The 16,244-nt window shown below is 40.8% G+C and overlaps 1 long non-coding RNA gene across 4 annotated transcripts in view; it reads right to left on the bottom strand.

Annotated features, from left to right (window-relative positions):
• Nucleotides 1–566: 566 nt before the first annotated feature.
• Nucleotides 567–16,244, bottom strand: part of LOC135280771 (uncharacterized) — a 73,430-nt gene continuing 57,752 nt past the window's right edge. The window contains exons 4-8 of one of the 4 annotated variants that reach the window (XR_010347610.1): nt 14,860–15,036; nt 13,691–13,800; nt 10,583–10,700; nt 9,591–9,873; nt 567–8,623 (exon numbers count right to left, since the gene is read on the bottom strand). This is a non-coding gene — a long non-coding RNA (uncharacterized LOC135280771). Of the gene's footprint in view, nt 8,624–8,649; nt 9,874–10,582; nt 10,701–10,919; nt 11,156–13,690; nt 13,801–14,859; nt 15,037–16,244 lie in introns of those variants that run through there. The other 3 variants (XR_010347611.1, XR_010347609.1, XR_010347613.1) reach the window with 3 other exon arrangements.

Here is a 16,244-nt window from a genome sequence, read left to right as displayed (position 1 = left end):
ATGTGTGTGGGGAGAGCCCTGCTTTCTACTTCACTGGATTTTAATTTTTTCTAATCTTTATGACCATTAAAGCTCAAACAATTTGAAGGCATATAAACCCTGCATGCAAGCTGAATACACAGAAAGCAATGCAGCCTGCCAGCTACTTTTGTTCCACCTCACTTAATTTCAACATTTTAAAATTATATTCACTCCCTTTTCTAATGTTCAAATTCAACTGGGTCACTATTTTATTTATGAGTGCCAGCTATATAAGCAGGTGGCAAAAAGACATATTTTATTTATGAAATATAAATAGGCAGCAAATCTGAATTAACTGAGAGAAAATCTCTCACTTTGGGAATTTTTTTGTATTTGAGCTCTTATTAATGCTACATTGATGTCATGTATCATCTTAGCATATACTTCATGGGCTTGGAAGTGTGACATAAGTGGAAGATGGATATTAATATTCCTACCATTATTTCTACCTTCCCTACTCATACTGAAGACTACCACTTCCACTAGAACAGAACAGACAATAAAGCCATTTGAAAACAGCCTGTCATTTATTTTATTTTCATTATTTTACATCAGAACCAACAATACATATTATCTAAAAATTTTGGTGGTATGTCAGGTAATATTCCAGCTGTTCATTAGCTTAGGTTGGATTTTGGAGAGGGTGTCTGGTGTTAATTTGTTTGACAAAAGACATTATTAAACACTTAGTACAAAAGGTATTTCACCTTTTATTCTCTCTATTCTCTGTCTCAAAAGCAAACCAGCTACCTCATCCTGCCTGTCACACACATGCACCAGGTGTCCCGTGCATAATTATGCAGTGTTTCTCAGAAACACTGAGCCTGAAGGAACTTTTAATTCTTTGGAGGTGGAGAGGAAAATTCTCTTGTCTTCCTGATCAGATGAGGAATCCACTTTCAAGAGGGGAAAAAAAAAATCATTTTTTAAGATTTAAAAGCTTTGACTCATTTTCCAATCAATCATTTTCATTAACAAGTGCCTCTAAAATGCTGCTGCTACAGAAAAATATTTCAACCTGTCAAGGGCTTTCTTTCCTTCCTCCCTCCTGCACCCAATTAAGGCTTCTCCTGCAGTTATTCCACTGTCTACAGAAGGCTGAGCCTTTTTCAGACACATCCTTCCCTGTGGAGAACTGCCATTTACTTGCAGCTCTGAGACACTAAACCACAACAACTCCTATTTAAAAGCTGTGAAAACCCTTTTGGAGGCAGAACTAGGGAAAACACAGCCCAGCAAACCAGTTGTTCTGTCACATATTGATGGGATAAAGCTGCATGAAAAAGAAAATACTGGAACCAAATTCATGTAACTTGTTGAATCAAATACTAATAAATAGATATTAATACATAACAAGCTCCCAGTAAAGACAATGACCTAATGTCTTGTATTCAAGTGAAGCTGAGTCCCAAAAAGCACTTTCCTAAATATGTGAAGAGTGAATCAGAGGAGTGTTTTCAATGTTGATTCATTCGAAACTGCCTTCTAACTTCTGCTTTGCTTGTTTATTTACAGGTGCCTCCCTGTGTGGTTCTTGATCCCTTAGAAGATGCCATTATGCTTTTGAAACAACTTAGGAATTAACAAAAGATTTTTTGGGCAGTGAAAACTCATGGAAATTCGCAAAACTTGTTTCCACCAGCTGTCATCTCTCTCCCTCGCCCCCGGCTTACGTGGTCAAAATGTTGAATTAATTGAGACTTCATTATTTCCAATTTAATAATTTCAGTGTTTCTCTCAAACACTGCAAACCACTGAAACCTCACTGGAACATTCCCTTGGGTCCAACAAATTCTCCTCACACCATCTTTTTTCTGGCTCTTCACCAAACCTTAGCCCCAGTGGGGATATTTGGGGTCACCATCTCCGCAAATGAGGAAAGAGATGCTGAGGATCAAATCCTGGCTATCCCTGAGACCAAAAGAGAGAAAACCCAGTTTTCCCCTTTATTCTAGCTCCTGTACAGAGCCAGGGTCTGTCCCAAGCCACCAAACTTCACATGATCTCACACAGCACAAGCTGTGTGATTTCCCACCCTAGGTGAGGCTCTATGAATGCGAAGGTGAAGCAATACTGATACAAAACTATGGGAAGATCTGATTTAATATTTCCATTACTATGAGTGAAACAATAACTTGCTGCTGGGTAGGGAAAGGAAGAGGAAAGGGCAAAGCTGGGGTTAACTCTGTGACTGCTTTGTACATGTTTTAGCAGGGCCTGTTATGATAGGACAAGAAGTAATTGTTTTTAATTTAAAGGAGGTCAATTTAGAACAGATATAAGGAATACGTTTTTTACAATGAGGCTGGTGAGGCATGGACTCAGGCTGCCCAAAGAGGTGGTGGATGCCACATCCCTGGAAATATTCAAGGTCAGATTGGATGGGGCTCTGAGTAACTTGATCTAGTGGAAGATGTCCCCAGTCACAGCAGAGAACTTGAACTTTAAATATTTCTTCTAGCCTAAGCGATTCTATGATTCTATATTTAAAAAAATAAAATTATGTATATATATATACATATATTTGTATAAGCAGCTCAGAAACTTCCTGTCCCATCTCTCATCATTCACAAAGTACAGAGCATTGAGAGCAGTGCCCTTATGCATAATGGAAATGAGGCATGAATAGGAAAAAGACAGGTTTGTCTTCTTTGTTAACAATCTCCCTCTCCCCCTCAGAGGCAAGATGTCAGCTAGATAATTTATTAGAAAATATCACCATAGTGTAATACAGTATGTACTGTCCTTTGGGGGTTGAAAATCAAATATCCCCTTGTCACTGGAAGGGTTGATTTAATTGATACACATAACGATTCACCCCATGGCTTTAAATTTTTAAAGCTGTGTGGGCTGGATTTTTTACAGTAGGAAGAGATGGGGTTTAATCCAGATAACTGGGAGCAATCACCAGAGTGGCATGCAAAGGTTCATGAGCTTCAGACCCCAAATACCCCAAAAGCAGACAGCACCTCCCACTCAGTCACTGCAGCCACTGGCACCTGTTTGCCAGCCCATGGATCCCCCAAAATCAGCAGCAGCTCCAGCTGGCAAGTGTCAGGCACTGAGCAATTCCTGCTCAGCCCCATGGCCAGGGAAACAAGGGCAACAGGCCACGCTCCTGAAACCTGAGATTTCAGCAAAACCCAAAGGGTTTTGAGCCCAAGCGAGACCTCCCACCGCGGGCAGAGCAGCCTGTGCTCTACACCAGCAGGGAATTTGGGCTTGGGGAGAAGGGATGGGGGTTCTGGGGTTTTAGTGAGTTATTTCCTAATTTTCCAGTACCTAGTTTGTCATTCAGAAGGCAAAGACACACAGCCAAAAGCACAGATCAGCCTTGGCAGGGTAGCCAGACCTGCCAGGGCAGAGTGTGCCCGCTTGGTTTGTCCTGTAACCCAGCAGGGCTCATCCTCAGGGAGCAGCAATTGACAGAGAGGTCACAGCAGAGGGCTCAGCCTTCCTATTTCCAGGGATCCACAATTCCTCAGGGATAAGATAGATGGGGGGAGGAAGCTGTGTTGAAAAGATTTTCATGGGCAGGTGTTTTCCTGCCAGCAAGATGAGCCTGAACTGGAAAAAAACTCCTTCCCTTGTGCCATGGGCAGGCATAAAATAATCCTCGGTTTCACTTGCAGAGCTGGAGACCAGCAGAGCCAGTGCCTTGATTTGATCTCTGACCAGCTCAGAGACACAACTCATAAACTCAGGGACTGTATTTGGCAGAGTCAGCCAAACCAATATCTGTAACTTCCTTACAAATGTGTATTTCAGTTAATCAAAATTAAGTTGTGTGTTTCTGTCCATGTCAGTAAGTTGTTTTGATTGTGGAAATATTTGGTTTTAAAACAAAATTTTAAATCCACACAAGTGGAAACAAAAAACGTTTTAAATACGCTTTTTTTCAGATGGAAGTGACCTTCATTTTGTAGTTTGTGCTTAAAAAAAAACCCAAATATTTCATGTTGAATATATAAAACCTTAGACTTGTTTAAAAACAGTGTAAGGCGTTTTTATATAAGGGAAGGAACAGAAAACCCAAACAAATCCATTTCACAGTAACCCACAATGAAACGTACTGCCAGTTTTTCATTTGGCCAGTGACCTTGAAAATCATAACTCCAGTTTAGGGTCTGTCTGTCTCTCCTCTAAGTGACAGCCAATGAATCAGATATGTGTCCTGGCACAGAATTAGAACTACATCCTTTTGATATTACAACTTTTACAGGCGTTACTTATACAAACTCACATTCTTATGCTTCTTGAGGTAGTGATTTTTCTGATGGTGTTGTTTCAAACCCATTCTGTAACCAGCTCCAGCATTTAACTGGTGCACTGTGTTTAAGGAGGGATCTCAGCTGCATTGTTGGGCTTTTTTACAGTCTCTTTCCAGGCTGCATCTGCACTGCTAATGAATAGTGACATCAAACACATAAATTAGACTGTAGGCTGAAGATAATTAAATTGAGAAAGTTGACAAAAATAAACTGTATCAACTAAATCCCCATTTGCAAATAATTGTATGCAGTCTTCAAGGTTTCAGCAGAACAATGGATACAAGGGGAGGAATACAGCAAGGTTTAAATTTCACAGGGATAATTTGATATTCTATCTGCGCTGTGAGCAAGTCATGTTGCATCAGATCAAATCCCGATTTCATTTCATTGTGAAAAAAATCTATTGTTGCCACTCTTTCCCCTACTTCTTCATTATGAGGATGTAATTTATCGAAGTACCCCTGAGAGCTTGCAGCAGGGAATGGCTGTAGCTTTATATATTTCAAATAGCTTCTTTGTTGCAGAGTGCTAGTGGTTAATAGGAAGATAATGAAAATATGGAAATTAAATTAATTTGGTGCCAGGGCTGAAAAGAATACTCTCTTTAATTTGCAGTACAGCAAGGTTATGAACAAAATTTGAAGAAAGAAAAAGGAAATTTGATTGCTGCATTCTTCTAGGGAAGCTGGTAGGGTGGGGATTATCCTGCATTATCCTGAGCTTGGAAAGAAATCAAATGTTTTGCATATCGCTTACTAATGGTAAGGATCTAGATTTTGGATAGCATGGGAAAAAATGTTAGTTAAACAGCACGATATGGGAAGGCAAGATATTGATCAGTGACACTCCAATGAGGAAAACCAAAGTTTGAGTCAATAAAAGGCAAAAGAAGTGCATGGATTGCCCTAAACCCCAGCAAGATTTATTACCTCTATGAAACATAAATTCTAATTAAAGGCAAAGTCCTTTCTGGCTTTTTCAGACTACACCTAATTAGCCCAGGGAATTCAAAATTCATTATTGGTGCCAGATGCTAGTTTCTGAATTGAGAAGAACTTTGCAAGAGTGTGTGGAGCCTTATTTCTGGGTGTGAGCAGCAGTGAAAGAGAAAACACATCCCATGGGATGCACTGGGGGATCAGCAATTCCTGCTGGTCAAGGCTACTGCAGCTGGATGCCATTGTTCACTCAAATGGTTCCCTGGGTCAGCACAGAGCAAGGAGCTCAATTCCAGCAAGTCAGCCAACCCCTGAATGAGCCAGCTCCCACTGCAATGCTGTGGATGCTCCAGGAGTCCAACAAACTCAGATTCACCTCTGAAGCCCCATTATGAAGATTGAACCAAACCAACTCACCCCCACAGGCATCAAAGCACATTTCTTCCTTACCCAGTATGGCCACATTGCTCATTGAGGTGCTCAGCACAACATTTCCCTCACCCTCTGATTAAATAAATATCCTAACAGTCTTGGAGAAAGATATGACACACCAGCTTGCATCCTTTATGATTCTGGCAGGCAGTTTAACAGAGTGCTAAGTGAAACACTAATCACTCAGGCAGACAAAACACCACTGGTATCCAAAATCGTGTTTTTCTCATTGTAGACACAAACCAGCTATATTAAACCTGTAAATATGATGATGATCAATGATGCTGTGGCTTCATGTCTGCTCCCAAGTGCTGTTAGGATCCAGCTCCTGCCTGTTGGGGCACCTGTGGCTGCAGCCCCCTCACCTCAGGCTTGTTGGGTGTCCTCTGGTTCTGCCACCTGGCAAACCATGGGTGTGAATTCCCCAGTGCTGCACTTACCTGGATTTATAGCCCTCACATGCACCCGTACCTTTTATATAGTCAAACATTATAAATGTGCCAGGGTTTCTAAAGCTGGCAGGGTTTCTTCAGACTGTCCAAACAACTGCCTCGCAGAGATTTCTTCCCACCATTCCAGAAAATGAGAAATGCAGCAGATTAAGCTTGACAGCTTTTTCTTTCAAGTATGATTTCTCTATCTTGTCTTCCCCACAGGCTTCCAAGAAGTGATGCATAAATATGAATAATAAAAAAATCTCTGAACTATGCCAATAGAACAAAAGGAATATGGAGATGATAAACCATTGTACTTCAGAAGGAAAGCTAATGACTTCTAGCCAAGTTTTCAACAGGGCAACAAACAGAGCAATTTGTTTCAGAGCTTCAAAGGGGACATGAGCTCATCTCAAAAAGCTGGCCTTGGGGTGAGGGAGAAATCTCCTCTTCCCTTATGGGCACCCAACATCATCCATGAGCACATCTGGGACTTTCCATGGTTGCAGCAGGATGAAACGGCAGATGGATCCACGTGAGCAGAGGTATGATTATTCCTGTTGGCAGCAGGGGTAGAAGTGCAGGATGGAGAGCTGAGCTGCCTTTCTCCTGAGGGGAAGGACACACCAGCCCCCAGGCAGCAGGAATCTGTCACCACCTTCAGGCACAGTCCCAGGCAGGAGACAGCACCCGATGGGACAAGAAGCTGAAAAGTGAAATCAAAACAATTAGCAATTAGTGACTTTGCTAAACTTGGCCAGGATTGCAGAGCTCGTTATTTCCTGATCAGCCACAGAAACAGCAGGATCATAAGTGGTAAACACAACTCTGTGGAAAGGGTACAAACAGCTATAAAAATATTGCAGCAGTTTTTTTTGTTGTGGAGGGGTTTTTTTTCCTTTCTCTCTCTCCATGATTTTCATCCTCATTTCTTAGAATCTTCCTCAGAATAGTTTTGATATGAAGCAAGCATTGGCAGGAGCTCCTCTGTACTTTTTCATTCCCTTCATGTGGAAGAGCTGCTGGTACAAACTTCATTACACATTGGTGGAACAATCCCGGGCTTTGCAGACTAGAGAGAACCAGTGAAATCTTGACTCCATCAAAACTAATTGCAAAACACTTGTTGCTGAAATAAATCCTGGGCCTATCTCAAGAGTAAAAAAAAAAAATTATTAAAATTATGGCAGGAAAACGCAGGCAGAAATCTCCTGTCTGGGAACATCATATATCAGGAGAAAACCATACAAGGGTACTCTGAACATGAACACTGCTGTCACAATCATTATAATGAGAGAGGAAGATTCTGATTTACTTAAATCAGACAAAGATATCTATCTGGTTAGCATACTCCTGACTGCAGTACAATATATTTCAACACTGCGGTTGCAAAATAATCTTGATTTTTTTTTCCACGGGAGATTACTCAAACCGCGATAATGCATTTTTCCAAATTAAATAGATAACTTTACAGACTGCTGGGTAATAAAATACGAATAAACACAGAGGACATACCTTATTAAAAAATTAGCTTGTCATTTTTCAGGCTCTTCTTTTGATTTGCAAGTTAATAAAAACCACAGCCAGTTGCCATAGGGAGGATAATTAATTATCCATCTATAAAATTAATGTGGGGGGGCGGTGAGGAGGCTTTCATTTGAAATATTCATAGCACATATATTCAAGCAGTAGAGATGGTGTTAGAAGTCTCCCACACAGTCTGACAACTAAACTTAAACAAGTGCAATTTGAGTGGGTTTTTGACTGAAAAACAGTTCTGATGGTGCTAAGAGGTGGTCAAAAGAATGACTCAATTTGCTAAATTTGCAAAATGTAGCACTCCTGCTAAACGTAGCCACGTGTCTTCCTCTGGAAGGACAAAGAGTTGCAGAGCTGGATTCAGACAATGAGCTCTGCAAGCTGCAATCCCTGCTCTTCACCACGTGTTTGAATGGGGCCAGTGCCAGCCCCAGGTCCCCCTGCAGCAGCTGTGCAGCACATCCAGAACCATCTGAGAAAGCTCCTGCTGCTCACACGGACAGCCCAGGACCAGCTGCACCCAGAGAGCCCCTGGGAGCTGACTCCAAACACGGCTGGGTGAGCACAAGGCTCCCAGAGATGTATCTGGGCACAAAGTCAAGCAAATCTCTGTGGTGCTTCCCAAAGATCAGCTGAAGAGGGGTCAGTGAGAGAATTCAGTTCCCAGCCCAGTATTGAGTTTCCCACCCAGGCAAACCAGGAAGCCAGAAAAAAATTAATAAGAGGAGATAATGTGCCCAAATGCTGTGTGAATATTTTAAAACTGAATATTTATTCCAAAGTGAATTAAGGCAATTTTAACTTTACATTAATTCTTCCCCCCAGAAGGTTTGAATAATCCACTAATGTAGAGATTTAGTTAATTTGAACCATTTTCTCAGTATCCTTTTCAGAATGTTACCATGTCTTTAAATGTGCTCTGATGCTGCTAGTGAGGAAGTGGATAGCTGTGGAGTAGTTATTGTGACTGAATGTACTCCCACATCTCCTAAAGAACAGAACAAAAGACATATATAACTAACTCATTATTTCATAGGATAGCAAAAAGTTGCTAAATAAGTAGCTTATTTTTGAAATCTTATTTGGACCAAATTTATTATGTTAAAATAATGGATATTACTTATCTTTCAAAATTCTTCAGATATTTTTGTTACTAATTTTGTGTCACCACAATGTACTGAGTCCACCCTGGCCTGAAAGAAGTGACCATCCAATGGCAAGAGGTGACAGGAATGTGCAGAAAGAGGAAAAATTGCAAGGAAGTGGCGAGATCAAGACAATGACTGTGGCATGCACCTTCCACAGACCCAATGATTATCATCAGGCAATGGGGTAAAAAGTGTGGACTCCAAGGCTGATAATGGCACTTCTGTGGGGGGGCTGATGGTGGCTTTCCTCCAAGAGTGAAGGATTGCCTGAGAGAAAGGAGCAGAAATGTGTGATTGAAAATGTAATGAGCAGGTGATGAGGGGCAGCATTATGGGCTGATTGGAGGCAGGAACTTTGATCTTGTTTGATACAGGCTGCAAGATAAGTGGGGAAGAGTCTGTGAAAGCTCTGGGAAATGAAGAAAAGCCATTTGGAGGATTAGAGAGAGAGGAATGAGTACATAGGTAGCACAGTCACAGTGATATATTCAGGTCCTATGACTGAGCCACACGGCACCTGTCAAAGTCAGAGGAAAAATGATGCTGCTGAAATGAAATAAAAGCTACCACCTGGACATGAGTTTTATTTAAACCAGCAGATAGAACAGGCTGCTGCCTCAAATATTACACAGGACTCAGACAAAAAGTGGATGTAAGACTTTCAGAGCTACAGGAATCTAAACACTGCCTGGATGGGAGACATCTGTAATGAGCAAAAACACGATGGTGATGTTTCAACCATAAAGGCATTTGGGACTGCGAGTTAAGAAAATTTCAACAATCCTGATCTGCTGTCTAGACACTCACAAGGAGCTGTTGGAGGCCCATATTTTAGTTTGGCAGGAAGGTCTGCAGAAGACAGTTGGACGAGCTGTCACACAGAGACAGCAGCATCATCCTGTCCACGCTCCCACTTGCGCGACTGCCTTTTTCTGCCACAGAACTGCCTGTGCCCAGACTGAATCAGCCAGAGCTGCTCTTCTCCCCATCATGTTTTCAAGCTGTCAGGGCTTCACTTTGACAAATATTCCAGTGGGAATAGCATCATGGTGTCTCACAGGAAGAATAACTACAATCATCTGTGAAGTGCCTTAGGAAAAAAAAAATACAAAGCTCTACTGCACTGTTTGGGCTCCTTCTGGAGAGGACATCAACTGCAGTAAGAGTGTTATTAATTATAGCTCATAAAAGAAGGAGAACTACTCTGGATGATAAAATGTTACTTTTTACTGGAGTCTAATAATTTCACACTATTTTAAAAGTAAATAAATGAGGCTGCCATTCTGAGAAAGAAGCCGCAGTTTATTGCCATAATTAAGCCTCTATTTATCACAAAACTCCTGGTTCACCCTCCCCTCTGCACTAAAATTATGTTATAAATAAGAATCTGAAGATCCAAATCCCCACTTAACTCCACAGTGATTCATTTTGCTAAACTACTGTTACCTGAGGGTAGACATATTTTAAACCACACTGAAATAATTACTTGGTCCTTGTGGTGTTTCCTGAAGTTGAAAGCAAAACATAAAAGTTGACACTTGCTCTGCAGCAGGACAGGTAAGAGCCCACCACTGTTTCTAAAGGAGCCAGCTTCTTCAGTGAGAAATTCTCACTGATCAGGAGCTGCTTGGGCAGGTTAAGTGAAGCAGAAGAGAAAAATTGTGTGATCCATCACAGATCAAATGGGTGACAGTGTCCAGCCTAGAAAATACATTGCCCTGAGGATGTTTGCTGTGAGTCTCCATTTTTGCCTCTAAAAGGGCCTCTATTCATTTACCAAAAACATTTCTGAGCAATACCTCATTCCTGATTGTTAAGATGGCATTTACAAAATGCCACAAGTCCTGGATGAAATGTGTCAGGATGACAGCTTCACAGATGGAAATCTCATTTTCTGACCCTTCAGATTCATATAATCTGGAAAACAAAGATATTAAGATGATGAGGATTTGGAAGTTTAAGTACCTGATTTGCAAGCACAATTAGGTATTTACATTTCAGAATATCTCAGAATTTCAGCCTGCAGACAAAGATAGCAGCAGAAAGAAAGGCCTTGTGAAGACAGATAACAGGAGGCTAAAATTTGTACCACTATTTGGCAAGACTACAGAGCCCTCTGCCCAGAACAGTACTCACATCATCATTTACTTCTGCTACCTCTGAAATCCATGGCCAGCTACTTCTATCAATATTTTTCCCAGCTGACAGTTGCTAGATCCAGCTCAGGAAGAAATTCATCATTAACAATGTGATTACTCTTTGGTTTCTTGTGTAATAGCTTTTCCCATTTTCCCAGACTCTTCTCCAGCAGTGATGTGGCTGGAGGTGCCCAGGCTGCAGTGACCAGGGCCCTGTGATGTGAACTTACTCCCCTGGGAAATAAAAAGGTGAAAAGAATTGAGTTCATATGGACAGCATCACTAACCACACTGCTCATCTGCTGCTCCTCTCACCACCATAAAGGATTCTCCAAAGACACAGTGAAGGTTCATTAGCTAACACTGCATGGATGAAAAAACCCAGAAGCCCACAGTTCATCAGCTTACACTTACACTGGGAGCAAATAGAGGTCTTCAAATGTCTGCCTCAGCTACTCAATCAACAAAGGATTTACTTTTAAAAAAAAATTAATTTGCAGGACACTGTCATATTATCCTGCAAGGACACAGTTTTGTTCTGCTGGATTATAGGGTGGCTGTCCTTGCTCACTCACCCCTCACAACAACACACTCTCACCTTCTCTTGGCAGTAACTCAGCAAGACAGGCCCATATTGAACACTGGTTAAGCCAGACAAGAAAAAAATGGAAACATTACACTGCGTTTTGTGAACAAATTAAAATTTCACTCCTGGTTCTCTGAAAGCCTGAGCACCCAACTACTCCATTCACTCTGCCCTGCATGGCTAATGGGTACAGATAAATGTGAGCAGCAAATCACAGTACCCCTCAAGCAGGATGGATGCTCAGCACTGCAGAGCTGGAGCATTTAATTTCTCACCCACAGGCAGACAGAGTCAGCAGAGAGAGCAGCCCTTCCTCCCCACCTTCACCTCCTTGGCAGAAGGGACCAAAGGATTCTCATGCTGAACCATGGCTTACTCTCCTGGCTGAAGAAACATGGAATGAACAATGGCATTGACTTACAAATCTCTACAGGCACTTGACAAGCAGTGATTTGGTTGGGGTGTATCTAAAAATCTAAGTCCATAATTTAATATTTAACCTGGCCAAGGAACAGCTCAAAAATATTCCTTCCATAGAGGCCCAAAACATACATGCTGTTAAATCTAAAAATGGCATTCCCCTGTATTTTGTGTCATGACTGACAGATGCTATTCATCCTCTCAGTTCTAGTAGCCAGAAAGGGTTATAAAAAGAGGGACTGAAAAAAGATGAGAAATTGGCAAAATAAAGTCTGGTGAGAGTTACCAGTTTGTCTTGCATAGGTGAAGACATGGCTGAATTATTATAAACTTATTTTTGATATTTCTGAAAGATTTATATATTCTAAAGGCTTTCAATTTCAAACCATTCTTTAAGGTTTTTTAATTATTATTATTACTATTAAAATAAATAGACCTGTAATTGAGAAAATCCCCCTAAGAGTAATACCTCCAGTGTTCAATCAGATTTTAAGTTGTGTAATTGGCCAAATGAAAATAAACCATGTTTTTATTTCAGCATTGCACTCTGAGACAATAATTCATATATGAGTTTAATCATAAGACAATAGAGTTGTATGTGACCAAAACAGTGTAATTATATATCAAAAAACACTATGGAGAAAAATGAGATTCTGCAGTAAACATGGTTCCCTACATACATCCACCCCACAGGAAACATCCATAAAAAGAATAACAGTTGTTTATGTATGAAAAGAGTACCTTGGATAAAACTGGTTAAAAAAAAATCCTCACTCCTCAAGACTTCCAAAAATCTTGGAGGTTTTTGCTGAAAACTAAATACCCACTTCATTTCATGACAGGCACTAGCAAGCTTGATTTCCTTCTTTATAAGTGTCATCAAACCCAGAAATATTGATTTCCAGTTTGGACAACCGGTGTCACATACAGCACTGTGCTTTCATGTAAAATTCATCACAGAGATCCTCGCAGCCTTCTCATTAAGGTCTGTATATATCTGCCTACTAATAAGTGAAATTACTTATCTCCCTCAGAAATATAAATAGCTGTTGACTAAACATCAGCTTTTAGTAATCAAATGCAAATAATCTCTTCTCAATAAGAAAATTGTTTTTGACGTGAAGTAATGTATGAATCAGGCTCCCCCAAATCAGCATTTTTGCAGTCCAATTCAACATGGAGAGTTATGATGGAGAGTTATGCTCGTGTGGTTTGCTGTACACACAGTAATTACACCTGCAGTAACTCTCCCATTGGGTCTGAAATAATCTCTTCTTTGAGGATTTATGTCCATATCCACGTGGACAAGTCAGATCCCAGAGCTTTAGTTCAGGTCCACATGATCAAACATTTTGGGTGCCCCCTCCCTGGAAGTGTTCAAGGTGTCACTGGATGGGGCTCTGAGCAACCTGGGTTAGTGGAATGTGTCTCTGCTCATGGCAGGGGAGGTAGAACCAGACTATTTTTAAGGCCCTCTCCAACCTCTTTTTAATTAACTTAATAATTAATGAACATACTTTAATTATGTTCCAGAGGTTTAAGCAAAAGAGGAGGGAATCAGAGAGGCAGAGTTAGCTTCTGGAGGAATTACCAAGCCAAAAAATGTAACTGTCTCTCTTGCCATCTGCTCTGAGAATGCAAAAAAAGAAGCTCAAGCATGAAAAGAACAACAAGAATTCCTTTCCAAGAGCAAATAAGACACCCTAAATGCACCCATGCCCAGAAAAGCATCTGTGTAAACCCTTAATTCTTTTTGAACCTACATTGTTTTCCACTCCATGTACTTTCATGTACTGATCCCAGGCTCTCCCAGTGCATTGTCCTGCAAGTTCAGGTGTCTTCTTCAGAGCTGTGGATCCAGAGCATCTCAGCACTGATAAAAGGGACAGTGCATTATTTTAGTTTCTTTGGTGACGTGGCCCTTCCTTTTACTCAGACTTTTACCTTCCCATGTAAAAGTGGTGAATATTTGACAGACATTTATGAATGATTTCAAGATCTGCAGATAAAAATTATAATACAGGTGCATGTTGTTATTTCTCATAATTAGAGCAAAGGGTTCCAGGAGTTTCTAGGATCTAAAACAGCTGCTAATGACCTCTGGCAAACCACTGATATTTGCTGCTTTCCACGCATACACTTAACATGATCCTGAGTTTTAAGAGAGAGGTAGAAAGTAACCAGTAAGTTACAAATAGCTCAGTAAAATCTTCCTGAAAGTAGACAAGACATAAGGAGATCTAAATGGTTTGAGACCATGAAATATCTGGGAAAATTGTGAGATGACTCAAAAAGAGATTTAAAACCTAGATATAATTCCTGACTGATAGATACTTTGTTTCATCATTGGAAAATTCCACAAGGAAAGAGGCTCAGCACACAGGAAGGAATGGGAACACCTCAGTTTGCTACCAAAAGCTGATGTGAAATGGTTCACACAGATGTGTTAGCAGATACAGGTTTGCATCAAGACAACATCTCTGAATGCATGATCTCACTACCATAAAATTATCTTGCAATAGAGGGAGGGAGAGGGAACAGGGAGGAAGGATGACTGCAGATTATCTCATGGAGGTGCTCAGAAATACTAATCAGGTTCAGCTACCTCACCAACCACTCTGGTTTGCACAAGAGAGTTTTCTCAGTACATTAAAAAAAAACCCCACATAACCAGAGGGGAATCAAACAAAGAGAAATTAGATTAGAAATGGAGCATTTAACCCTAAAAATGGAGAGAGATGAGTGGCCTGTAAGGGTGTCCAGCCACAAGAGAGTCTACAACACAAGACATTTTGCAGTGTCAAAGAGGCAAGTGTGAGATAGCAGGAGATAGGATCATGAAACCATCAGCAATTGTGTGCAGGTGCAGGATTAGGTAACCACCAGCAGTTGCACATAGCTGCAGGGAGAGGCTCTTTGTTCCTTAAATTACCTGTGGCACCCATTATCTTTGGGATTAATTTGGCTAGAGACCCAGAGAATGCAGAAGATGCCATCTCAGCTAAATGAAGAGATCCTGTCTGTTTTCCAGTAGCTTGTGTGTAAAACAACTGGTTGCTATTCCATGGACTTGCTCCTCTCAAGACTCTGGTCAAACCCTAAAGCATCTCTGGAAAAGAAAAAAAAGAGATTAAAACAGCATACATAGTCCTAATAAAATTCCATGCCACCCAAAAATGTACTTGGTAGGTGACCATTCCCTGCTGGTAGGCTGAGAGTCAACAAGGCAGCTAAGTTAAAGTTGGATGATGAAAACTTTTGTGAGTACCTGGATGAGCACAAGACACAGAGAACATAGATTTTAAAAGGAGTTTCATCCAAGTAGGAACTGGAATTTATCTTGCAGTTTCTCCCTGAAAATGTTGTTTACAATCATTATTAAATGACTCAAAGGCCAATGGTGAAATCTGTTTTGTGAGCCCAGGGTTGTTTGCCACAAGCTGAAGTTAAAACAATTTGTGACAGAAGCAGCATTGTTATATCAACAGCCTAACAGGGTTTTATTAACACATACACAACCTCATTACAGCCTGAATCAATCTCAGCTCAATCAGATATTGCATATTTTATAAGACAGACCATCATAGAGAGATCACCCAGACAGCCTTAGCAGAGCAAGCAATAGGGCAGGTTTACAGGACTACCATGGGATTACTTTCAAAGATATAACCCTAAAAGCTTGAGGGACTACTTCACACCCAAATCCCAGTGTGGAACACCATAAATTCCTTCTCTCAACTCCACTTTCAACTTAACCTTATAAGCCAGCTCTCAGTCCTGCTCGTGTCAAGCACAGACAGACAAAGAAGCAGTGCCACACATTCTCCCCCCACATCACTCCACACCATTCCAGGATTTTGGCATGGAGATTTTTTTCCAATTACTATTGGAAACATTTATAGAAACATTTATTGTTTTTATATTTTGGCAGGTTTTGTAGGTTTGGGGTTTTCTTTTTTGGTTTTGTTGTCTTGTTTCTTTTTTATTTATTTATTTTTTTAATCCTCATCTGGAACTTCTCGTCTTAAGTACCACTTTAGTTGCTGCCTGAGAGGGGCATCTGAATATGCAGGTTCCCAAAGCCAACTCCCTATTTTACAGGTCACTCAGCCAAGTTTTGGCTATAAACCCAAGTCCCTGCATGGTTGGGTTATTCTCCCCTTTTCTGCTCCTCTCTCAAATCACTTCCCAGATGAGAAGAGAAGCTTATCCAGGAGATCTTTCCATGAGGTCTCTCCACCCAGCTCTTCCCTCCAGCTAGGGCATACTGCAGTCTGGTGCCAAAATCAGCAAGATGCAGCGTGTGAAAAAGTACTG

This window comes from Passer domesticus, chromosome 14 (assembly GCF_036417665.1).
Source record: "Passer domesticus isolate bPasDom1 chromosome 14, bPasDom1.hap1, whole genome shotgun sequence".
NCBI classification, from domain to species: domain Eukaryota; kingdom Metazoa; phylum Chordata; class Aves; order Passeriformes; family Passeridae; genus Passer; species Passer domesticus.
This window is presented reverse-complemented; position numbering and strand designations above follow the sequence as displayed.